This window comes from Dermacentor variabilis, chromosome 4 (genome assembly GCF_050947875.1).
Source record: "Dermacentor variabilis isolate Ectoservices chromosome 4, ASM5094787v1, whole genome shotgun sequence".
NCBI classification, from domain to species: Eukaryota; Metazoa; Arthropoda; class Arachnida; order Ixodida; family Ixodidae; genus Dermacentor; species Dermacentor variabilis.
In genome coordinates, this window is record NC_134571.1 from 96216514 (window position 1) to 96242456 (window position 25943).

The 25943-nt window shown below is 45.3% G+C and overlaps 5 non-coding genes across 5 annotated transcripts; all 5 read right to left on the reverse strand.

Annotated features, from left to right (window-relative positions):
• Window positions 1-19551: 19551 nt before the first annotated feature.
• Window positions 19552-19624, reverse strand: TRNAV-AAC (transfer RNA valine (anticodon AAC)). Its single transcript has one exon. It is a non-coding gene; the product is annotated as a tRNA-Val (tRNA).
• Window positions 19625-19697: 73 nt separating this feature from the next.
• On the reverse strand, window positions 19698-19770 carry TRNAV-UAC (transfer RNA valine (anticodon UAC)). Its single transcript has one exon. It is a non-coding gene; the product is annotated as a tRNA-Val (tRNA).
• A 73-nt stretch (window positions 19771-19843) lies between these two features.
• TRNAV-AAC (transfer RNA valine (anticodon AAC)) lies at window positions 19844-19916 on the reverse strand. The gene has a single exon. It is a non-coding gene; the product is annotated as a tRNA-Val (tRNA).
• A 72-nt stretch (window positions 19917-19988) lies between these two features.
• Window positions 19989-20061, reverse strand: TRNAV-AAC (transfer RNA valine (anticodon AAC)). The gene has a single exon. It is a non-coding gene; the product is annotated as a tRNA-Val (tRNA).
• Window positions 20062-20132: 71 nt separating this feature from the next.
• On the reverse strand, window positions 20133-20205 carry TRNAV-AAC (transfer RNA valine (anticodon AAC)). Its single transcript has one exon. It is a non-coding gene; the product is annotated as a tRNA-Val (tRNA).
• Between the last annotated feature and the right edge of the window lie 5738 nt (window positions 20206-25943).

Sequence of the window (25943 nt, forward strand, 5' to 3'; positions counted from 1 at the left end):
CAGTTCTCGATAGCAAGGCTTTTGAGGAAATAAAACTGAATTCAGTATTGACACGCGCACTTTCTTGGGTGAAACGCGTAGTCTTGGCTTCCGAGCTTCGTCATGATGTCAGCTACATAGTAACGACACGCCGCCATAAAGACGAAGCTTCGGAGCCAAGACTAGGCCGCCTACAGAAGATCTGATGACGAGACGTGACAACAACGGCACAATGCGATGCAACCATAATCCGACACCGCGACATAACCGTAACGCAAGACAAAGAACCACTGACCTCGACGTGCTTCTCGACGACCACGGAGTCACCGCTTTCGTGGACACAGGAGCCGACTACTCCATCATCAGTGGACCCTTCGCCACCAAACTGAAGAAAGACTGCATGGGAAGGCCCTCAAATTCGGACTGCCAACTGGAATCCGCACGGCAAGGATTACCGTTCGTGACCGGACCTACCCTGCCACCTTCGGTATCCAACAGCGTTCCCGAGACGTCATTCTCGGCATGGACTTCTTGAACAAACACGGCGCAGTCATCGCCCTAAAGTCGAAGTCAGTAACGCTATCCGAAGATAAAGCGATACCGCCGGAGAGCGCTCGTAGTCACCATGCCTTGAGTGTGCTCGAAGATCAAGTCAGCATCCCACTTCGCTCCAGCGTTGTCATTTTCGACGGCACGGAAACACCCGCAGACATAGAAGGCGCCATTGAAGGCGACCAACGTCTACTGCTAGCAATTGACACGTATTCATCTTTCTTCTGTGACCGCGTTTCACCGTCTAATAAATCTTATCGCTTAGCGCATGACGCGCCTGAGTGCATCGAAAGTTTCTCGAATGTTATCGATGGTTCTGTCTGCTCTCTGTTGTCACCAAACCTAGTGTAATCTCATTACATGTATGCGCGACGTGAACTGTGTAGCACTTTCTGGAAGGCACGCGTGCACCAGCGATTACTCTGGGATCTTCGATGACATTCGATAAATTTCCGATACATGCAGGCGCGTCCTGAACTGCGCTTTTAAGTGTACGCCCTTTGGGGTGTATTACGCCACACAACAATAATCGTCATCCGTCTTGCTTGGATTTGCTGCCTTGAAAACGGTTTCCTGTCGAGAATGCTCTGTCATGCTGATAACGCGCATGCCGTGCGTGACTTGGAAGTACCGGCCTCGCAGCGTTAAAGAAAGGAAACGAGGACAAGACAGATGACCATTATCGTTGTGTGGCAAGATAAGACCCAAAGGGTGTAATTTTGCTTAAAACTTTGAGCGATAACATTCGTTAGACGGTGCAACGCGGTCACCCAAGAAAGATATATAAATCACCGGGCGAGTATTTAAAGCGCGATAGTGCTAGTTAATAAACCTACACATGCTACCTGAAGGCGTCAATGCTACTGGATTCGAGGGATCGCTACGTAATGAAAGAGAACAAAGGAAACCGAGGGTCCGATTTTTATTAGTCATATCATAAGAAGCCTACAAATAAGCCCACCAAAGACAGAATACGGGTAATTAGATGTCCATGGTATAATTACATGAAAGTGGATAGGAAAACAGTGCCCCGATTGCTCAGTTGATAAGATCATCGCACGCGTAATGCGAGGACGTGGGCTCGTGTACCAGACATTTTCGTGTCATTTCAGCAGACTCCCATACAACTCTTTTGTACAGGCTTGTGCTGGATTCATTGAAAAGTGGGAGGCTGTGCCGTCCAGCTCGGACTCGCGGGACCAGCAGCAGCTGGCGTGGTGGGCCCTGGAGGCAGCGAAAGCCGCAGGAGCTCTGGACAGAGGGCCCCTCCCAGGCGCGAGTAGGACGACCAGACGACTTGCGTTTCTTTTATTATCATCTAATTCTCAATAAAGTTATTTCCTCGTCCTCTTTCTCCTCATCAACTGCCGCTAAAGGTTGTTGAATGGTTAGTCGTGATAGGAAGCCAGCTGGTGACAGGTTGGCCTAATATCAAGCACTCTTCCCTCGTGCGCCGTTTCTCACAACTGCCTATTGATTCTGCTCGTATCGATCTTAATGCGAGTTAGACGGTGATACACATCGCTTGAACACTAAGCTGAGTACTTAGCCTTTGACGTTTCGTCAAAGTGAGCGGCTTAGACAGAACTATGGCCAGAGTTCATTTCTAAGCATACTTTTTCCTGTATATAGATACACTGCCTGGTCCTGCTGCTTGCAAGGAAAAGAACGACTGTCTACCCTTCCTCAGAAAGCAGGCGTAAGTATATAATTGTTTTGATTACATTGTCATTCTGTCAGACGAGAATCGACGCTCATACCAGAAAGTGCGACTTATAATATATTCCAGAACAAAAGGCAAAATACAAGCAAGCCTAAATTTGGAAGGCTGAACCCGCCTTGCTGCCTTAGTGCCTTGGGGGTTGCCCTGCTAAGCACGAGGTCCCGGGATCAAATTCCGGCCGTGGCGGCCGCACTTCAACGGGGGCGAAATGCAAACATGCGCGTGTCCCATGCATTGGGGACCCGTTTAAGATGCCTTGGTGGTCAAAATTAATTCGGAATCCCTCCACTGTACGGCATGCCTCATAATCATCTCGTTGTATTGAGACGTAAAGCCACAAAATGTGCTTAATTTTTTTTTGTAGAAGACTGAGAGAGAGATAGCCAGGGAGGTCAACCAGACGAGCGTCCGGTTTGCTACCCTACACTGGGGGTAAGGGTAATACAAAGAAGAAAAGAGGAAGGAAAGTGATGACTGTGTGCGCATGTGAATCACCGTGACACCAAAGTGGAGTTCCGCAGCTGGTGACCTGCGTCGATCACATCTGGGACGAGTGGAAGACTGAAGCTCACGCTATGCAGATGCTCTGATGCTTGTCCGAATCCATTGCGAATGGTGTTACGTTGTACGTATGGAGTGACGTGCACATCATCTTCCTTCTATCGCCAACGCTGGTGGATGTTATTGCGACGCGAGACAGGATTCCTGCGACCCACGTGGCGGACGTAGTTGAACCGTATCCGAATATCTTCGCAGAACGCGCCGGTCACATAGAGGAGAACGAGATTGCTCCGAGCGCCATTGTCTTTCGCGGTTGCCTCAAGCGGGCAATTCGTATCCGAACGTCATTTCCAGCGCGCCGCTTTCGATGAGCGCTTCAAGCACATGGCCACCCATTGTTGTTCCCAGACGGAGCACATATCCTGTTATGACTCTAGGACCTGTGGGCCTACCGGCGGTGGCGCCTTACTGCTGCCTTTAATTTCCTTCCAGCATATCTGTATACGTGTGGTCTCCTTCGTTTTATTTCGTTTGTGGCTGCTTGGTTCGCTGCAACCAGGCTACGTAAACTTGCAATCTGCGCAGTCCTCTCGCATCGTAGTAGCCTCTTTCGAAAGTATGTCGGGGAAGGGCAGTTTAGTGTTCTTTCTTTGTGGTCGGTATCGAGTGTCCAAAACGCCATTCTGTCGGTTCATATCGACACAGGTGCCGCACTAAAAAAATAATAATAATGACTTAAGTGTGTAAATAAGCGCCAAGTATGCAAACGGGCGCCAGCCTGTACTCCACCGCGGTGGAGCATAATTACATGGTTCCCATTCCTGACCATGGTGGCCGCATTCCTACGTGGGCTGATTGTAATAACACTCCTGTGCTTCGATTGGCGTTTGCGTTGGAGAACACGAAGCAAACGAAATAAATGTGTAGCCCTTCCACTATAGGGCGCTGCTTATAGTCCAAAGTGCAATTTCAGCTCAGAAAGTCTCATCAGCAGAGACTAGATGAGTTTCCCAGAAGGAAGAAACTGCTCTTACCGTAAGGACGCCATAATAGAATCCATTTCTCGCACCTCCGCACCTAAGCATCTCAGTCGTATTGTTCTTCACCTGGCGGATCTGCGCTCAGTGAAGAGCGAGGATTCTCACTCTTTTCCCGGTTGCTACGTAAAAAAACAGCTGACCCCTGTTTGACACGCGGTGAAATCTGCACGCGTGGTCCTGCATTCAGATAAATGTCAGGCTTTGTCGCTAGAAGAAGCGTGTTGCGAGAATTGTCGTCAAGCCAGCTCTCACGAACCTTTCTTTTTTTTTCCTTTCTTTTTTTTTTGTCGGTACGGGATGTCGTCACATATTCCTTTTCTCTTAATGCAGATGATTTTACGCATTTAGTGAAGGAGAAGTGCTGCGGTGAACGAGGCACGTAGGCATAGGCAGGGTCGAAAGAGATCCGCACGCTACAAAATAATAATAATAATAATAATAATAATAATAATAATAATAATAATAATAATAATAATAATAATAATAATAATAATAATAATAATAATAATAATAAACCATCGCTATCACCTGTAGACTTTAATACTTCATTTATACAGGGTGTCTCACATAACTTGAGCCAAGAATTTAACAATGAAAGGCGTGTCGGAAGCGAATTGAAACGAACGCATGCTATTCGCAAGGGTCTATAGTAACCCAGACAATTTTCTTATTTTCCCCATAACTTACTAATTAATTATGTTTCATTACCCAACTTTTTAATTATTGGCTGAGGACCCCAAGTATGATAGGAAGATTTCTAGAGCACCTTCAGAAACCACCGATCGAGTTGTTTCCTTTACGGTACGTATCACGCAGTCATTGTTTTTTCCGGGTTGCAAAGAAAGCCCGCGAAATATCAAAAAAGACACGTGACGGAGCGTTAGCGCTGCGGTATTCTGCTGCTCTCAAGCGTGTGTTCGGTGGACAAGGTCGGCCCCATCGTGACGGGCGACGAGCAAGCCGCCGGACGTTCTTTATCTCATCGGCAGCGCTAGGCCAGCAGCATAGCACGCATTTTGCGCCGCCATCTGACGCGAACTAGAAAGTACTAGAATCATTGATAAGTTTGCAGAGAAAAGCTTGCGAAGCGGGCGTCCGTCGGCTTCTGCACAGGTAAATTTGAATCTATCCACACGCCAAAAAGTCCGCAGAAAATTGCTTTATGAGGGCGGAAATAATAAAGTGCAATGGCCACTTCGGCGTGCACTGATAGGGGGGGGGGGGGGTCGTTAGTGAACGAGGAGGGATGAAGTGAGCGCGTTCGTATAATTAAAGAATATTAACGAGAATCGGGACAGTAATAGCGTCCAGAAGGAGGCGGTGCGTAATGGCGGCATGATAATCCTTGGTGGGGAAAGGTTAACAGCTTGACTGGGCTTTCCTCAATCGCATTGCCAAATCGCTTAGGTGTGTTAGGGGTTTTACATTTCTATTTACCATTCTCTATAAATCTGCTGTCGTTATTAGTTTACAAGGAAGCTGTTAGCGCGAACTAGACGCACTCGAAAACGTGAAATACGGGTTTTCAAGGCGTCCTCCGAGAACTCGACCATCCGTTGAGTTTGCATTTGGAGCGAATATATATAGGGGGCATGTCAGTAATAACCTGCAGGCAAATTTTGACGTGTGTATGGGTTAATTAGGGGCTAAATAAAGATTGCTAAACTCTGCCTGCCGGCCTGTTTAGAGACGTTAAGTGGAACGCTTACAAGGTTTCTCCGCTGCCCTTTGATATTTAAAATTGGTATCAGTTTATGTTTAGATAGTATGGGGGTCATGTCATGGCTGACATGTACCTAAAGTTATAAGTGTATACTGCATTGATTACGGACAATAAAAAGAATTCCTGAATGCTCATTTTACCCCTAGTTTTATGTGTTATACGACGACTGTAGTTGTTTTTCCCCGGTCTCCATTGTGAACTAAACAAGGCACATTGTTTGTTTCGTTGAAGTAGGAGGCATGTGATGAGGACAACACGCAAAAACGCCGTGTACCTTACATCGCGTTCTCGTTAAATAATCCCAGGTGATCAAAATTAAACTGGAGTCCACCATTACGGCTTGCCTCATAATCAGATCGTGGTTTTGTCACGTAAAACCCAAGAATTTATAAGATTTTCTTTAATTTAGGAAGGATACGTTGTGTGATGTATGATAAAGGTTTAAAATGCGTAGGCTAATTAGTGTCTTTGTATAAAATTAGGTATGCAACCATCCCGCTGTTTTACCCGCGTATTCGGACCACGTGCGAAGTTTGCCTAATATCCTGAAAGAACTCAGCGGGCCACAATGTTGAGATTTCGGGACAATATTATGGGCGATGTGGGGGCAAAGCTTTAAGAGCATCAGGGCTTAACTACTTATGTGATTGCTCGAAAGCGTTATGCGGCAGTTATTCGCAATGCTTCCCAGTGTCCTAATAGAACTATTCGTAACACCGAGTTCCCCACTCAGTGAGAATGGTGGTTACATTAAAGATAACGAGCTGATAAAGTTAAATATTTCTGGCTTTAAAGGTTGCGAGCTTTGCAAATAATTACGGAATGCTCGTTGACTCCCTGTTCTCACGCGTTTCTCGAGAAGCGTGGTAGGTTTTCCCGGTGTCCTCGGTGAACTAATCGTGGCACGTTGTTTATATTTGATGAATACAGGTGGCAGGCTGGAATAACTGACAAGGGTGATTGCAATAACTTCCTTAAGCATGTGTTGGAAAGCAATGTACTGAAGCCGTTTTGTGCAGTGTTTCCTGTGTGCTGAGAGAAGTACATGTGACACCGAGTACACGTTTGGAAGAAATGCGGGACGTTTTAAATGTAATTGCGTGGCGAACGATTAACGCGTCTAGCTTAATTATGAGCTTCGGAAGTAGTTACCGAATAATTGTTTTCTCCCTATTTTTCTGGCGTTATACAAATAGTGTAGAGTGTTTAACTGCTGTGTTAGGATAACTGAGAGTGGCACAGGCTGCATACGTATTTGATGGAAACAATGGGGTAGGTTATGTCTGACGTTCAGGCAACGTTTGATGTGTAATCGTGGTTTAATCACGATGTTACACAAGCATTATTTGTATGCTTTACCGATGTCATGAGAGAACGAAATTGGACGCCGAGCTTAAATTTGCACGAAACGAAGTTTATGCCATGAGTCTTATATATGCAGGCAATCTTTTAAAGGTTGGGGGTTAACCACTGGCAATTCACTTCTCTCATGCAAGTGCTAGAAACAGCTTCCCTGAATATAGGACTGTGATTCTGCAAGCTCGCATAATTCGACGCCTCTTCCAGTCCCGCCTGTGTTCACGCTCTTGAGATGCCATGCTATATGAAATTTGTGTAGCCCCCTTTCCTTTACGTGAGATGCACCATCTGCTACTACTACTACTACTACCAGTAGTAGTAGTAGTAGTAGTAGTAGTAGTAGTAGTAGTAGTAGTAGTAGTAGTAGTAGTACGACGACGACGACGGCCGCAACGATGACGACCACGACCATGACGAAGCGAAATGCTAACGTCGACACAAGGCAGAGATTTAGGTTAACGGCGCTTGCGCAGTGGCGCCAGGCTCATCAACTGTAGAAGTTTGAGTTAAATCGAAGTAAGTCGCCTCCCATCTCTCGTCTCGCGAACCTGAACAAAAAGTTGACTTCACGGCACGGCTCTTCTGTTGTCCAAGAAAGCGCGCTTCCTTGGCACTTTGAAGACACTTTTGTAAGAAAGTAAGATATGAAATAATGAGTGGCTGTTGGAGACTAAACTTACCTGCGAACTTGCTCGTAGCTCAGTAATTGACGCGCAAGCGGGCATGTCACGTGGTGTTTTTTTTTTATTTTGCGGGCATCCGCAGTAAGCTGAAAACAACTAATACTTAATAGATAGAGAGTTAGAAACCATCTAATCGGACGTTTTGCAAAGTGCTCTACAACTTTCTAATTGCAATGTTTTGCCTAACTTCGTTGCTTCAGAAGTTGGTCAATTAATCTTGGTTATTATCTAATAAGCAAAATACAAATAATTGCTTGACACACTGCATAAAAAAGCGAGCAACAGACATTTGGTCGCGTTGTCTTAGAGTGCATTGGCATATTTTTAAACTCTGGCTAAAGTTAGCTGAAACACCCTTCGAGACACCAGTTTTGAGATATAAGTTCCTAAACTTTGCGGATAAATGCATTGGCGTTCCAGTTACTTGTCTGCTTCAGTGCATGAAACGACGTTTTGTTAACAAATTAAATGTAACGCCAATGCATTTATCCGCAAAGTATGGGAATATATATTTCGAAACTGGTGTCATCTTGAAATTCGTTCCACGTGGATCCGCCTTGCGAAGTCCACGGCTAGAATTTCTAAATTGCAATATAGGACTCAGTGTAGTTAGTTGAAAACTCAATTAGTGAATTTTAGTAATTAGCCAATTTCGATCTCATTTTTTTGTGCAAGTATTGTCCACCAATTCGAGTAGACCAGCTCATCAACTAAAATTGTGATTTCTGCCACAGGCAACATTGAAAAATTTTTGAAAGTGTCCGCTGAAACATCGGATATATATATATATATATATATATATATATATATATATATATATATATATATATATATATATATATATATCATCGTCAGCCTGGTTACGCCTGCTGCAGGGCAAAGGCTTCTCCCATACTTCTCCAACTGCCTCGGTCATGCACTAATTGTGGCCATGTTGTCCCTGCAACATGGCCACAATGTGGACGGCATGGCCACAATTAGTACATGACCGGGGTTGTTGGAGAAGTATGGGAGAGGCCTTTGCCGTGCAGTGGGCGTAACCAGGCTGATGATGATGATGATGATCTCCCTGCAAACTTCTTAATCTCATCCGCCCACCTAACTTTCTGCCGCCCTCTGCTACGCTTCCCTTCCCTTGGAATCCAGTCCGTAACCCTTAATGACCATCGGTTATCTTCCCTCCTCATTACACGTCCTGCCCATGCCCATTTCTTTTTCTTGATTTCAACTAAGATATCATTAATTCGCGTTTGTTCCCTCACCCAATCTGCTCTTTTCTTATCCCTTAACGTTAGACCCATCATTCTTCTTTCCATAGCTCGTTGCGTCGTCCTCAATTTAAGTAGAACCCTTTTCGTAATGTTCCAGGTTTCTGCCCCGTACTTGAGTACTGGTAAGACACAGCTGTTATACACTTTTCACTTGAGGGATAATGGAAACCTGCTGTTCATGATCTGAAAATGCCTGCCAAACGCACCCCAGCCCATTCTTATTCTTCTGATTATTTCAATCTCATGATCAGGATCCGCAGTCCCTACCTGTCCTAAGTAGATGTATTCCCTTACCACTTCCAGTGCCTTGCTACCTACCGTAAACTGCTGTTCCCTTCCGAGACTATCAAACATTACTTTAGTTTTCTGCAGATTAATTTTTAGACCCACCCTTGGGCTTTGCCTCTCCAGGTCAGTGAGCATGCATTGCAGGTGGTCCCCTGAGTTACTAAGCAAGGCAATATAATCAGCGAATCGCAAGTCACTAAGGTATTCTCCATTAACTCTTATCCCCAATTCTTCCCAATCCAGGTCTCTGAATACCTCCTGTAAACACGCTATGAATAGCATTGGAGAGATCGTATCTCCCTGCCTGACGCCTTTCTTTAGCTATATATATATATATATATATATATATATATATATATATATATATATATGCAGCAGAAGGATTTGCTAGCATACCGCTTAAAACAAACGCGCAAGTAGAAAGAGACACCCTTGCGTTGCGCTAAAATAATATATTATTATCGAGATTAGTAGTGGTGAAATCGCAAAAGCGGTAACAGAACAATGGTATGAAAAGTGTTTTTTTTTTTGTATAATTCATCTTTATTTATGGGGAAACAACGTTCGTATTTGTGGGAAAAAAGAGAACTTCATCTATTTTTTTTATTTTCTTTACTAAGGTATTAAGAGCAAGCGCTTAATCGCGTGTCCTTTCAGCTTGACACAGAAAGCCTTGGACCATGCAATGCATAACTTTCACGTGTGCTCAAAGGCCCGACTTAGGCCCTTGAAGAACGGGCCCGAGTCCGGCCCGGGCCCACGGCTTCAAGCCCGAGTGCGGCCCGGTCCCGTGCTTTCGGGTCGGCCTGGGCCCGTGCAGAGCTCTAATCAACGCACACGTTTGTCACACCCTACTCATCTCATTGATGATAAAACTACATTACGCAATTTGTAACCAGCTCTCTACGAAAACTCAATGTTCCACTATGGTATTTTCAAGACAAGGGGGCTTATCTTTTGCACTTCTGGCAGTGTGTATACGCGGCCAACATAGTTTCGTTCTCGTTTAGTGGCCACAAGCTACAACTAGGCGGATATTCGACGTTTTCGTGGAACCCACATCCCGTAAATATTTGACCCTGCCTGTACATGCCTCGACAAAGGTTGCTTTTACAAGAATTGTGAGTTCTTAGAATTCTTAATGACGAATATACCTTTACATCATGAGATCTTCTTTGTTCGCTGCGAATACAGCGCAAATGATATGTTGCTACGGGTCTGCAACCTGTTTGAATTACGATTAACGGCATGTGCGGACTACACCAGGTCAACACGTGGAATGGTGCCGCCACCTATTGGGTTCCGTCTAAACAAGTGCCGTCCTTCGTTTTAGCGTCACCCGTAGGACGGCGCCGCCGTCTTTGAAACGGGGAGCTTGAGGCTTCTGCGCAGTACAGCTAAAATCGGCCGATCATATCATTTCCCGAAGATCCCGCAAGATCTCGGGCGCCTCCACCGTTGTATTATAGGTTATGACAAATTCAATACAGGCGCACGTAAAACCCTACTTTCCAGTCTCTACATGTCGCCTAAAGCCAGATGTAAGAACGACGTAACAAGAGAAATCGCCATGGAAACTGACTGACATGCTATGCTTTTTTTTTTTTTGTCGTGACCTGTATACAGGTACCCACCGTGGTTGCTCAGTGGCTATGGTGGGCTGCTGAGCACGAGGTCGCGGGATCAATTCCCGGCCACGGCGGCCGCATTTCGATGGGGGCGAAATGCGAAAACACCCTTGTACTTAGATTTGGGTGCACGTTAAAGAACCCCAGGTGGTCGAAATTTCCGGAGTCCTCCACTACGGCGTGCCTCATAATCAGAAAGTGGTTTTGGTGCGTAAAACTCCATAATTTAATTTTTTAATTTGTATACAGGTCTTAAGCATACTGTCGGCCCAGGATCATTCTGCTGAAATCGTTTGTCATGGATTGTGCAAAAGGCCTAAATACGGTCTGATATTTGCAATGGTTAAAAGAAACTATGATTTCAAAAATCTGGCAGGCTGAGCTGCTCAGCTCAAACCTAGAAGACCAACTCTTGGCAGTCCAGCGGGCCAAGAAAGCCGCCGAGAGGCAAGAACTCTTGGCCGTAACCTCGGCGGGTGCCCCACTAACTCGCCGGACGGACGCGAATCGTTCTGATTCGAAATAATGTTTTCTCACTCACTCACTCATAAATCTGTGACGGAACATTTTGTCAAGCACTTCATTCTGTCTCAAGACTCCCCACAGGTCCACCTGAGAGGACGGGCATAACTAGAACATTTTCTTGGAAATTTCTTCTAGATATCCTCAGACCGAAGACAACAGATTTGTACAGCTAGGTTTACTACTTTATATACATATACCTTGGAACTACTTCATTATTAATTTCTTACCTAACACGCACATCCAATGGTGGATATCACCTCCCAGCATCAGTAGCAACTATTGTCGACCGCGATGCATTTTGAATAGAACGTTATATAATAAGTAAGTAATTGTATTGTACATCTTATGTTGTATTTGCGAACTTGTTTTTGTTAATGAATACGATATCCTTGTGTTTTCCTTCTCGTAGCTAATATTTCATAAGCAACCACTGCCAACTATTTTCATGTATTATCTCGTATTAGCCATTTCTTTTTGTTGTGTCATTTTACCGTGAGGGTGCTTAAATAAATAAATAAAATCCTAAAACCCAGCAGCGTGTTCCCGATCTCCTCTCCCCTATCACTTCGGTCTCCGGCACAGCTAACACGTCGAGGTCCTCGTCGACCAACAGGCGGCAGACTTCTACCGTGATAGCTCTGTGTTACAGCGATAGCTGTTAAGGGCTCACTCCACTAGACGTATTGATGTCCACCGCTGGCGCCGATCTAATACACTCTAGTGCTGGCATTCACCGATATCCGTCGTATACTTAATTTCTTTGTGAAAAGATTGTAAGGAAAGAAAATGCACAGTTGTGCGAGTGGATTCGAAGTCGGGTCCGACAATCGGAGGCTTTAACTCTCAGCTACTAAAATACCGCGCCTGGAGAGGGCACAGGACGGTAAATACCGGCAATTTTGAATTATGGGAATTCCCCAAGGGCTAGAACAACTTCTACATATTAGGTGGCACGGTTTCAGCTGACCTACCATTTAAACAAAGCGACCATCACATAACTTATTCTTTCAGCACCAGAAGAAGTATATTTGTTGTATGCCTACTCTTAAAAGAACACAATCTTTTCAACATTTACTCTTTGTACCACGTGAGTCACATTTTTTGTGTTTATATTACTGAAATTATCATTGCATCTACTGAATCATCCACTAATCATGTATATATTGCGTTACCGTTCGTGCTATTCTTGATGTAAATACTGTAGATGTTAGGTTAGACGGATTCTGTACGCATCTAATGTTTGGATGACTGTAGCCATGAAAATACCTAACGCGAAACCATGAAAATGTAGCCATGAAAATACCTAATAAGTGGGTTGAAACTTCTGCGCAATATTGTCCGAAATATTGGATCTTGATCGAACTAAAGAATAACATTCAATTACAATTCGTTTCCAAATTGAGTTTTCAACCTTGACAACCTTATATAAGGGAAATTTGGAAAGGAAAATTTTTTTCTTATTTAAAATATCTAGTTAAGATAACAAGGTTGTTTTCGTCCAGTAGGTACATCAGACAAATTAAGACAATTGGGCAAAATCTTGCGCTGAACGTTCTGTTATTTGCGCAGATATTGTTCCTTCATTTAGCAAAGAACCGTGCTTTCCAGAAATCGAGCTCAAGCGCTAAGTTGTGAAGCATCAAGCCCAGAATTCACGAGGGACATATTCCCACATCAATTACCAGTCATGCCTATGCAAAATTCTTCATGCCAGTTACTCTAACTTTTCTCTTTGGGTTGCTTTTGAGCAATAAAGCAAGATGGAGCACTAAATACAACCTAGGTATTTTTTTCTACGGATTTCTACATAATGAGCTACCAACGATCGCATTTTCACCATGTAACCTGGCAACTAATAGTACCACCAGATTCGCGTTGAATAACAATTTTCTTTTACCATGAATCCGCACTAACTACGGTAAACAAACCGTGGAATTCACTTCCATATCAGTGTGGAACACTCTTTCTCTCATTATGAAAAATACAAGCTCTTTACACCAATTCAAAAGGGAACTCAAAATGCATTTATTATTGACAAACTAATGAGAAAATTTACTGTAACCGTTTTTTGTCCGTTCTTTCTTGCTTTTTGTTTTTTGTGTGTTTTTGTTCTTGTAAATGAACTACTGGTATTTTCTTCACGTACAATTGTTTATGTTACCGTGAGATAAGCTAAACCTTGTTATTATTTGTAATGAATTCTGTATTCTGCTCTGTTAACGTTCATTTCCTGTTGCTTGTATAATACCTTATTATATGCTACTGATGCTTTGAGATATCGATTATCATAACTATTATTGTACAGGAGGTCCCGATACAGTCATTGACTGTGGGACCTCCTCCTCCATACTAAATACTTGTAATTTGACCCAACTTCTAACAATAAATTCTGATTCTGATTCTGATGTCAGTGATCTTCATGGGGCTAGAACTCCAGAACGCAGATTTTCCACGTTATTGACGCAAGGTAACACACCGGTTTCAACAGCATCTGCGCTTTTTCTTCAGGCTTCGTGAGAAAAGCGGCATTCTGGTCTTCTGAGCGTCACATGTGAACACAATTGCGTTGCCGTCAACAGTCTGCAATGTCATCTTCGGTAAATGTTCCAAACTCTCGGAAGCTAAAACCAATTACAAAGCCACAAATCTCAACTCTAGAAACATAAAAATTACTTTTAACGTGTTTCTAGTTGTTTTTAAAAAGTATAGTTGTATCAAATTGCTGTGAAGCCAAGCTGAATTTTGTAGGGAGGAGGTAACTTTGGCGCCACGTTCCAAGACTTTCATGCTCGTTTCTGTGTGAAATTTGGAGCATGTATTCTTCATTAAGTGAATCGTTTTTGGTATGAAACATAAAAAAACATATTTATAATGGTCGTTGACTACCATCCGCCCTTTATTCAACGAATACTTAAAACGTATGCCCGACTTCTGCCTGCCAGGGATCGAACATGAGACCTCCAGCGTGTTAGGCGGATGTGATAACCACTACACCACAAGCACTTTCTTTTATTGCTTGTTTTACACACAACGCGCGTACAAAAAAGGTAACACGTTTGCTCTTAGTAGGACATTCCACGCGTTAGAGTTAAAAACAGAAAGAGGTAGTTGCACATTGGTAAAAACACCGGCTGCATTTTGGGTAATGCAGCTTGGTTAGGGGAACCGAACTGTGGCCAATTTGTCTAATATTGGTAGCCACGCTGGTGGCTCCCCTTTGGCCTTATGTATGTCGCGTAGGTGCAGGATGTTTTCCACGAAATATTCCTGAGCAGAACTAGGTTGGAGAGCTTCATGCCCTACATTCATTCTTGTCTTCCAGACACTGTGCATGCAGAGCAACATTATTGTGTCGCACGGCACTTCTCCCATCTCTTCAAAAGGCAGAAAGCGACTACCGAATGGTGTCAGAGGGAATTCTTTTTTTGATGGTTCTTTGTCCCACAAGAACACTGAGTCCCAACAGTCTAGAAATATATGTTCCATAGTTTCCGTTTTATGGCATATACCGCAATCGATACTCCATGGTACAAACGAACCCTTAGCCATGGTATTACGGGAAGCGTGCCGATGTGCACAAGAAAGAAGAAAGATTTGGTAGACGGCCTGATAGCCACTCTCTTTACGCGCTTCAAGACATTGTGTTCAGGCCCTAGAGCGCACGTTGAGCGGTATATAGGCACGGGGCGCACAAAATATCCACGAGGTCTTTGTACAATTTCTTCCGGCCGACAACAGACAAATATTCAAGCGAGAAATGTGCTTTGAGCAAACGAAAAGCGCTTACCACTTCGCGCATATATCCTTTCACCACTACTTGTGGTGTTCCACATGATGTAACAACGAACTCACATAAGGCATTGTGTAGTTGGACGTGTATCACAGTTTGTAGAAATGCATTCCTTTGGTCGCGAAGGAAAATAAGCCTTGAGACTACTTGTCTTAAAAACAAATGACACAAGCCAAGAGCTCCGTTATTCACAGAATGAAATGAATTTAGCCTGCTTGTACGTTCCCATCCCGATCCCCAAACAAACATTGCGAAGATCCTGGGGGAATTTTTGGACGCACGTCCTAGACATACATAATACTTGTAACATATAGAACACTTTCGCCACGAGGAATGAGTTACACACAGTTGCACGCGCAAGCATTCAGAGATTGCGTCCTCCCCAGTTTCTTGTTTGCTCGTTTGCCCGATCAGTATCTGCTGTCCACTGTTCGGTCGTGTCGCGATAATGTTCGAGTGGTACGCCGAGGTAAGTAGCAGGTGTCTCGCTGAAATTTATAGTGTCGAAAATTTCTGGCGTAGATTTCCATTCACCATGGCAAAAACCTAAGCATTTTTGCCAGCTTATTGCACTTCCTGTAAGGATGCAGAAAGTTCTTGCGGTATGCATAGCTTCCTGAATACTTTCCTTATCAGTGCAGAATATTGCGACATCGTCAGCATAGGATAAGACCTTTATTTCACGTGATAAGAGCCGGAAGCCGCGTATCTTTTTATTCATCATTAGATTTAAACACAGCGGTTTGAGGTAAATTTCAGATAGCAATGAACTGGCAGGGCATTCCTGTTTTACACCAGAGTATGCTGTAATGCCTTCGGTTAATTTTTTTACTAATAATTCGTTTCGAAGAACAGCCAGTGTAGGCCATTTTTACTCCATCATAAATGATGGTACCTACGTTGATGTGTTCTAAGAGGGAGAAAAGAATGCTGTGGGTTACCTTATCGAAAGCTTTTTCGAAGTTGGGTTGAATCATGGCTACCCGTCCGAGCATTAGGTCACATAGTTCCAGTATACTTCTGGTCATATGAATTTTCGTGAGTATGGTTCTCCCTTTGATTCCACAAGTTTGATGATCACCGACCAAGTTTGTAATCACAGACTGAAGTCGTTTAGCTATAACTTTCATAAAAACCTTATAATCCGTGTTAGTTAGACTTACGGGCCGGTATGCTTCGACTGACAGTACTTTTGCAGGGTCTTTGGTGTTTGGTAGTAGTACGACATGGCTTCTTTTAAATGACGGAGGCATCATTTTAGATTCGTAAGCTTCTTCTATAGCTCTGAGGCGCATTTCTGCCATTTGATGCTTAAAGAATTTATAGAAAGCGGCACCCTGCCGGTCGGGCCCAGAAGCTTTCCCTGTAGGCAAGTCATCTATCGCATTTTCCAGTTCACTAACACTTATTGGTCTTTCAAGTTGTGTCTTTACTTCATCTTCTAATCATGGCATTCATTTCAGGAAATGGGTCTCAAAGCCTTCTTCCACATTCGCCTTGCAGCCTAGCAAGTTTCTGAAATGTTGCACAAGCGCTCGTACAATAACCTTTTGGTCTGTGGAAAGCAAACCTTGGTAGCGCAGCTCTGTTATTGCATTTCTAGTAGCGTAGCTTCTTTCGTCGCTCAACGCTCGCTTGGTAGGTGTTTCGCCCATCCAGAACCACTCAGCACGCGATCTTATCATCGCACCTTGATATTTTTCCGTATCAATATTCTCGAGTTGCCTTTTGACTTCTTTAACTTTGTTTGCAAGCAGGCGAGGAACAGTGCTTTCCGCATTTAAGAGATAGTCTAGGGTACGCTGCAACTCAGTTTCTTTTTGCCTTGTAGCGCACGACACTATCTCTTTCGATTGCGCTCATCTTAACTTCTGACTTAAAGTGCTCCCACAACTGCATTTCTTTAATTTTTGACGTTATTACTTCGATAATGTTTTCGTCTTGCAGGAGGCTATCATTGAATTTCCAGAGGTCTAAATTAAATATGCTCGTTTTACGCTTTGTGCCTATTGTAACAGTTACTAAGCTATGGTCGCTAAAGCTTACATGCTTAACGGCATATGATGTGCAAAAAGATAAAAGGCTTGCGGTCAGATAAACTCGGTCAAGTCGGGCGTGGCTTGTGCCTTGGAAATGCGTGAACTGAACTCGCTTTTCTCGTAGTACATCGCCTATATCAATTAGGTCGTATTCCTGAACGATTGCGCAAAGTTCCAATGCACTCTTATCATGTATCGGTAAGTTCTTGACGTTGTCTTCAGCCATGCATACACAATTGAAGTCTCCTAGTAGCAACACATTTTTTTCGGATTTCAAGAAGGTTTCGATGTATCGGAAAGACCTATCCGCTCACTAGCTTTGTTTGGTGCATAAATGCAAATAATTCGCCATAGAGCCTCTTGAACATAAAAATCACAAAGAACTAACCGACCACTTTCAGAAACGATGACAGACTGCTCTACAATTCCGATGGAGTTACGCGAGAAAATTGCGCACCTCCCTGATTTACCCACGGCGTGGCACACAGAGAGATTATATCTTGACCGAAACATTTCCACCATCTTATCAGTTTGTTCCTCGCTTTCAATTTTTGTTTCCTGGATAGCCAGAATATCGATAGCATTTTCTAATTATAGGCGGCTCTGTTGAACTTGCCGCCTATTGTCATTAGATATAACTATGGAACCGCTTATTCATCGATTAAGGCTAGGCACTGCCTACACAAAGCATTCCTTACACAGAATTGGCCGAGCGGAAACCCCCGAATGTGATTGTGGATTTGTAGATGAAGATATACATCACCTCCTTCTAGATTGCCCACATCACGACACACTAAGATGCCGACTTAAATCAGCGCTAAGTAAATTAGACCGCAGACCATTCAGTTTAAGGAAACTTTTGGGCCCTTGGCCTTGCAGAAGAACGCTTTAAAAGCACTAAAGACTTTTTTTGAAGACAGCGGCATCTTGGGACGTTATTAGTGCTTTCATTGTTCTGTTCATTTCAATGTCACTCTATATATCCATCTGTTTGGGAATTATGTTATGTTGACTGCTCTGTTGTGACTGTATGTGCTAATATATTCACACGATGTATATACCACCCGCTGACTAGAAAATGTGTTATCAGGCGACAGTATCGTTTGTACTTTTGAGACTTTCGACTACATAAGTGTGGAGACATTTGCCATGTATATTGTATGTACCCGCTGACGCGCTCACTAGAAAATGTGTTATTAGGCGACAGTATCGTTTGTACTTTTGAGACTTTCGACTACATAGGTGTGGAGACATTTGCCATAGTCTTCCTGTGGAAACGTTGCTTTATAAGTCCTGGTGCTTGTGTGAAAAGATTATTTGATATGTAACCGTGAACCCTGAATGATGTGTGACGGAACCACCCAAGAGATAAGGAGTAGCCGGCGCCTTAAATTGCGCGCCAACATCTCCTTATATCATATCAATAAAAAAAAAGGGCTATTCCACGATTTGCGGCCATTGTAAATATAGTTCACACAAATCGACACAAGATACTGTTCAGATGAGTGGAAACTTACAACGCTATAGATCAGTGACCCGGTGCGAGTAAGAGAAGATCATGCACTAGTCATCGTGCCAGGAAGACCTCCGCTTTGCCTCCGGTGTCACTGTACTGGCCATATACGACGCGAATGTCGCGTGCCGCGTTGTGGGCTGTGTCACCGTCACGGCCAGGACGAAACCCAGTGCGTACGTAGCTACGCGAACGTCACTGGGCCGGGTCGTAGTGACGTATTAGACGAACAGCTGATGGATCAGGTCGACGCCGAAGAAACAGCAGCAGCAAGTGGAGCACATCCCAGCGAGGACAAGGCGCCTGAGGACACGCCCCCCGACGTAGACGAAGCGCAGAAACTTCAGAGTGCCACTGAAGAACTACCGCAAAAGCTTACACCTGCAAATGATACCGTAAGCGTGACTACTGTCAAAGAGCCTGGGCCCAGCGAAACACGGGACGGCAAGAAGGAAGAAACGTGCACCGACGTCGCTATGGGAACGCCGGCTACAGCAGTCACTAAACGCCCGCGAGAAAAAGCGAGCAGCGACGACGAGCGCTCTGATTCAAAGCGCGCAGAAGAACCTGCCTCCAAAACAGCGTCCACGCGTAGGTCTAGCTTCAAGCCAAAACCTACCGTGCCACCAGACAGGAAAACACCGCCGTCTATGCCCCCGCGGTAGTATGGTTCGGCTAATCACTTCATTACGGGGCCGGTGAAAGACGTACATCTACAATCACGGATGGCAACTCAACCAAGCGACGTGCTACATTGGGTGCAGCAAGGACAGCGGAGTCACTGGTATAGCGTTGTAAGTTTCCACTCATCTGAACAGCATCTTGTGTCGATTTGTGTAAACTATACTTACTACACCACAAGCACAACTGTACGTGAAAGTGTCGAACGAGACTTAGCAGAAGAAATCTTTAAGACACTCAAAAAATATACGCGCATTGTGCCTGCCAGGGATTGAACCTGGGACCTTCCGCGTGTTAGGCGGATGTGATAACCACTACACCACAAGCACAGCTGCCCGTGAAAGTGTCGAACGAGACTTAATAGAAGAAATCCTTATGGAACACAAAAAAATATACGCGCATTGCGCCTGCCAGGGATCGAACCTGGGACCTTCCGCGTGTAAGGCGGATGTGATAACCACTACACCACAAGCACAACTGTGCGTGAAAGTGTCGAACGAGATTTAATAGAAGAAATCCTTATGGAACACAAAAAAATATACGCGCATTGTGCCTGCCAGGGATCGAACCTAGGACCTTCCGCGTGTTAGGCGGATGTGATAACCACTACACCACAAGCACAACTGTCCGTGAAAGTGTCGAACGAGACTTAATAGAAGAAATCCTTAAGACACTCAAAAAATATACGCGCATTGTGCCTGCCAGGGATCGAACCTGGGACCTTCCGCGTGTTAGGCGGATGTGATAACCACTACACCACAAGCACAGCTGCCCGTGAAAGTGTCGAACGAGACTTAATAGAAGAAATCCTTATGGAACAAAAAAATATACGCGCATTGTGCCTGCCAGGGATCGAACCTGGGACCTTCCGCGTGTTAGGCGGATGTGATAACCACTACACCACAAGCACTTTTTTATTTAATGCCGGTTTTCGACATAACACTGAATATACAAATACTACACACATGTCAGGAATACAAGCTTGCGGGGAAGAAAAAAAAGAGAAAAAATTCCAATAATGCCGACTGTCCGTATGGGACCGGTGTCGTCAAATTAAAATTCCTTCATGGCTGTCAGAGCTTCTAGCCTCGACAGCCAATCCGGTGCACATTCTTGCAATTTCTGTACATCAACGAACCGCGACATACATTCTCTAAAATATATGTGAACCGGGCGGGCGTCGGCATCGCAATGGTACCCTGCCATGCGAGCCCGCCATATACAGTGGAGTGCATTCAACATAATAAAGTCGTATGGAACTCCCTCTTCATCCTTAATTGGCAGATACCGGATCCCTTGGGGGTCTACAGGTAATTCTTTCTTCAGTGTTCGCTTCAAGACGTCCCAGAAGAACACAGCCGCCCAGCAGTGCAAGAACACGTGATCGATGGTTTCGGGCTTCTTGCAGATCAAGCAGTCTGAACCCCACGGCACAAGATAGCCTCGCTCTTCCATAAATGTCTTCACGGAAAGTGTTCCAGTGTGGAGCTTAAAAAAGAAGGTTTTAACCCCTGGTGGCACCTGCATGCGTTTCACCCGTTTAAGGACGTCTTGTCCTGGCCCTCCACTGTATATGGCTCTGTATAAGGGCACTGGGAACACAATGTCGCACACATCATTATACAGTGTTTTCCTTTTCACTTGACATAGATAATCTTTTGAAAAACGAACTGAAAGGAAGCGCACACTGTCGACCACTTCCTTAAGATAACCCCGAAGTTTTCCGGTCATGCTTGCCGTACTAACAACGTACGCCGGCAATGCGTCGCTCAACCTGAGTTGACATACGGTGCGCAGAAAAGGATCGCGCACATCTCGAAAAAACAAAAAGCGGTTGACAAGTTGTCGAACAAAAAGATGTGCCAAGCCAACACCCCCGTCCTTCACTCTTCTAAACAAATTGGTTCGGCTAGCTCTCTCCCATGCTGATCCCCAGATGAAGACCGCGAACACTCTATGCAGCCTTTGCACATTTGCCCTGGAACAATGCAACACTTGCATAACATAATATAACTTCGCTATAAAAAACATATTACAAATTGTCGCCCTTGAAAAAATAGACTGGTTAGTGCTTGTCCATCTGTCCACTTTTTCTTTCGTTTCATTAGTTCGGTTCCTCCAGTACTCATCGCTGCTCTTGTACCTGTCGAGGGGAACACCCAGATACTTCGTCGGAGTTTTCACCCAGTTGACATTGGCGAAGTATTCCGGTGCCGAAGACCACTCCCCGTGCCACAGCCCGAGGGATTTGCCCCAACTGACTTTGCTGCCCGTGACGTCACAGAAATGTTTTACTACAGCAATTGTTTCAGTCACACTTGGTTCGTCTGTGCAACACACTGCAACGTCATCAGCATACGCTAGCAGCTTCACTTCGGATTCTGCCAATCTAAAACCACGTATATTGTTATTTGCGGTAATGGCCACACACATTGCTTCTATGTATATAGCAAATAACAGAGGACTGAGGGGACAGCCTTGGCGCACTGAACGCATGATGTTAATGGGGGCCCCCAGCGACTTATTAACAATTAACCTTGTAGTGCAGTTCTGGTACGCCAAGGCCACACCCTCAGTGATGATGGTACCGACATTAACATGATCCAATATGGAGAACAAAATAACGTGAGCGACGCAATCGAACGCTTTCTCAAGATCAAGCTGAAGAACTGCAACGCCGCCACCGGTGACGTCACAGCACTCGAGCACACACCGCATCTTATGGATGTTAGAAAAAATTGTTCGCCCTTTGATTCCACAAGTTTGATGGTCTGTGACGATTTCCTTTATGACAATTTGAAGTCTGGTCGCTAAAATCTTCATAAATATCTTGTAATCCACATTAGTTAGTGATATGGGCCTATAGGATGATACGAATCTCAGTTTATCTAATTTATCGTTCTTCGGAATTAGAATGGTGTGCGCTTTCCCAAAAGAAGGTGGCAATGATTTCTGCTCGTACGCTTCATTAAATACTTCTACTAATAAAGGGGCCAGTTCTCTTTTCAATGTCTTATATAAGGCGGCGCTGAGTCCATCTGGTCCCGGTGACCTGCCCAAGTTTAAATCGTCGATTGCCTTTTCGACTTCCCTCTCCGTTATTTTCCCTTCTAATCGCTCCTTAGCTTCATCACTCAAACGCGGCATGCGGTGCAGAAAGTCCGATTTGAAACCCTCTAAATTCGCTTCCTGAAATGCAAAGAGCGACTGATAGTATTGGAAGAAGGCGTGTGCTATGCTCTCGTTGTCGTCAACAACAGCTCCATTCATTAAAAGTTGATCGACATGGTTTCGTCTTCCGTGTGCCTTCTCTAAACCGAGCGCCCTTTTAGTGGGCGTCTCCCCTGCCGCCAGTGCATCTGCTCTTGCTCGCACGATGGCACCTTGATAACGTTCTTTGTCGAACTGTTCAAGCTTTTCCTTGACGCTCCTCAGATCGTCTTTGTACAGACCAGGCTCTCTGCACTCAAGCGTTATCAGCTGCTGAAGTAGTGTTCGCAAACCCTTTTCTTTATATTCCCTCTCAAATTTGAGGCAGCTTGACCTTTCTAAGGCTTTCATTTTAACTTTTTGTTTAACACATTCCCACTTTTCTGCTATTGTATCAGCCGCATCTTCGCGTATTTCATTAACCGCATCCCGCACTGCCTTTACAAAAGATGCATCATTTAATAACAAGTCATTGAGTTTCCATAGATGCCAATTAAATGCATGTTCCCTTTTCCTTATACCTATGTTACATTTTACCAGGCAGTGATCCGAAAATGACACGGGTACAACGCAATAACCGTGGCATCTTGGAATCGTGTCCAACGAAATGTACATGCGATCCAGTCGCGCATGACTACTGCCTTGAAAACGCGTAAATGTCACTTGACGCTCCCCTTCCAGACATTGAAAAACATCATCAAGTTCATTTTCATTAATTAATTTTGACAAAACGTCACTACTTCTATCACGCACGCCGGCATTGTTGGCTCGGTCTCTAGCACTCAACACACAATTGAAGTCCCCTAATAACACAACGCGCTTATTACAGCAAACATATTGTGAGAGGTTCGAAAAAAAGAGGACACGCTCGTCTACAGAATTCGGCGCATAAACGCATATGACGCGAAACTCAAAGTCAGAGATCGTAAAGTCACATAAAACAATCCTTCCATCCAGACAGGACCACACACTTTGAATATGTAAACCCGGCAGCTTCTTCACAAAAAGAATGCACCCCCCGGAGGTGCCTACCGCATGACTCACCACCACAAAGTACCTAGTCGTGAATCGTCGCACCATGCTCCCGGTCTCCTCCTCTCCGTCAACCTTGGTTTCCTGGACGGCTAGTACGTCTATGTCGTGGTCCGTTACCAACCGTAGGACCTGACATTGCCTACGACTAGCCGCCAACCCTCGCACATTTAGTGTGGCAATACTAAGTGACGGTATTTCATCCATCTTCATCTAGCGAGAAAAGTAGGCCCGGAGCATGGTGCTTACCCTTCACGACCAGCCCTTGGCTAGCCGCCTCCGGGGCCATCCGGCTTCCCGGCATTGTTTGTCGTCGACACTTTGATCACAGGCTTTCTTTCAGGCGGCACATTCGGCTTTGGTTTGAAGCCCACCCGCCTCCCCTGGGGCGTCTTTGTCGGTGGTCCCTCGGTGGTGCTGCTCGCACCCTCGCCTTGGTCCTTGGTCTGGTCGTGGGGGCGTTTGACCGGGCCGCCAAGAGTCTCAGTCCGGTCGCCGCCTTTCACAGCCTCGTCCTGCTGCATTGCCGTCATACCGTTGTCGGGCGGGTCTTCACTAATGGTTCCCGTCGCGGGGCCCACAGCAGTCGCGCCCTGCGCCTTCCCACTCCGCTTCTCAGTACCTTGAGCAACCGTGCCTTCTGCGCCGACGGTCGACGTCTCGCCGACTGCCGCTGTCAGTACCAGGTCTCCGATGCCTGTAGCGGCGTCCTCCGTCTCGACCACGTCCATGACGTGCTCTGCGGCCACGTCGTTCACTGCTGGGCTTGTCACGGCGGCGTAGGATTTGACGCAGTCGGCGTCAACATGACCGAACCGTCTGCAGCGAGAACAGCGCGGAACTTTACACTCCCGGCGGACGTGCCCCGTGCCTTGGCAGCGCAGGCACTGCATGGGTCGACCAGGGACGACCACCAATGCCAGCTCTCCGCCGACGCGGACCTGATGAGGAAGGTCTTCCATTTTCACGCCGCTTTTCAGCTTTAGAAGCACAGTCCTGGTTGTCGACGTCTTGTCGCCCAGGCCATGGACGCGCCACCTTTCCCGGCTTACCTCCTCCACCTTGCCGAAAGCCATGAACGCCGTCCGTATGTCCTCGTCTGCAACGCCATAGAGCAGCCAGTGAAGCCTAAGCTTCACCTGCTCGTCTTGCAGGTCCGCGATGACACACCGTCTTCCCTTCACTTGCAGTTCTTTAAGGGTCATGAGGCGCTTCGTCGCAGTGGCGTCAGACAGGGTCACCGCCCAGACGTGGTTTATCTGGTACGCCCCTATGCATACCACGTCCGGCAGCAGTCCCGTCGGCAGAAGGGCGTCTCTAAAATCTTCGACCTTGTAAGGTCTGGCGCGTACATCACCGTGTAAAAACACGGTGTTAAAGGCAACTCGTCCTTCCGGCAGCTGAGGCAAAATAAAAGGATAATCCTTATCGTCGTCGGTGATCCTGTTTCCGCGACCAAAAGTGGTCGCTGTCGCTGCCCCGGAAGAGGCCATGACCCTACGATCCGAACAGCTCGGCTGCCGGATGCAGAATGACTACACCACAAGCACTTTTTTTTTCTTTATTGCCAGTCCTCGACATAACACAACACAAATTCCTAAATGATATAAACAAAGACCAAAGAAGCAAAAAGGGATGAATACACAAACGGAACAAGGAACAGTAATATTTACATTCGCTGCCGTCCGCTACTGTGGCACGACGTTGTCGGATTAAAATTCCTTTAGTGCTGTAAGGGGTTCAACCCTCGACAGCCACTCAGGAACAGGCTGTTGCATCTTGATCACTTCCACATGCCGTTGCATGGATTCACAAAAGTAAAGACGCGCCGGTCGGGCATCCGGGTCACAATGGTAACCCGCCATTCTTGCGCGCCATAAACTGTGGAGGCCCGTAAGCATGATCAGGTCGTACGGGAAACCTTCGTCGTCATATACTGTCAGAAACCTGATTCCGTGGGGATCTATAGGTAGCTCCTTTTTTAGAGTCCTTTGTAGCACGTCCCAGAAAAAGACCCCTTCCCAACAGTGGATGAAGACGTGATCTATGCTTTCTGTTTTTTTACATATAAGGCAGTGGGTTCCCCATGGCATGTAGAACCCACGTTGTTCAAGGAAGATTTTAACAGGTACAGTACCAGTGTGTAATTTAAAAAAGAACGATTTAGTGGCTGGTTGAACTGGCATCTTCTTCACCCTTTTCAATACATCTAGGCCTGGGCCTCCACTGTACGGGGCTCTGTACATAGGTACCAGCAAAACACTGTCACATAAATCACGATATAACTTTTTCCGTTTTACACTCCACAAATATGCACTTGAAAAACGAACACGCAAAAAAGAAACACTCTGAACTATTTCCCGAAAGAAACCACGGACTGGTCCTGGCATTATTTCCGTACCTACA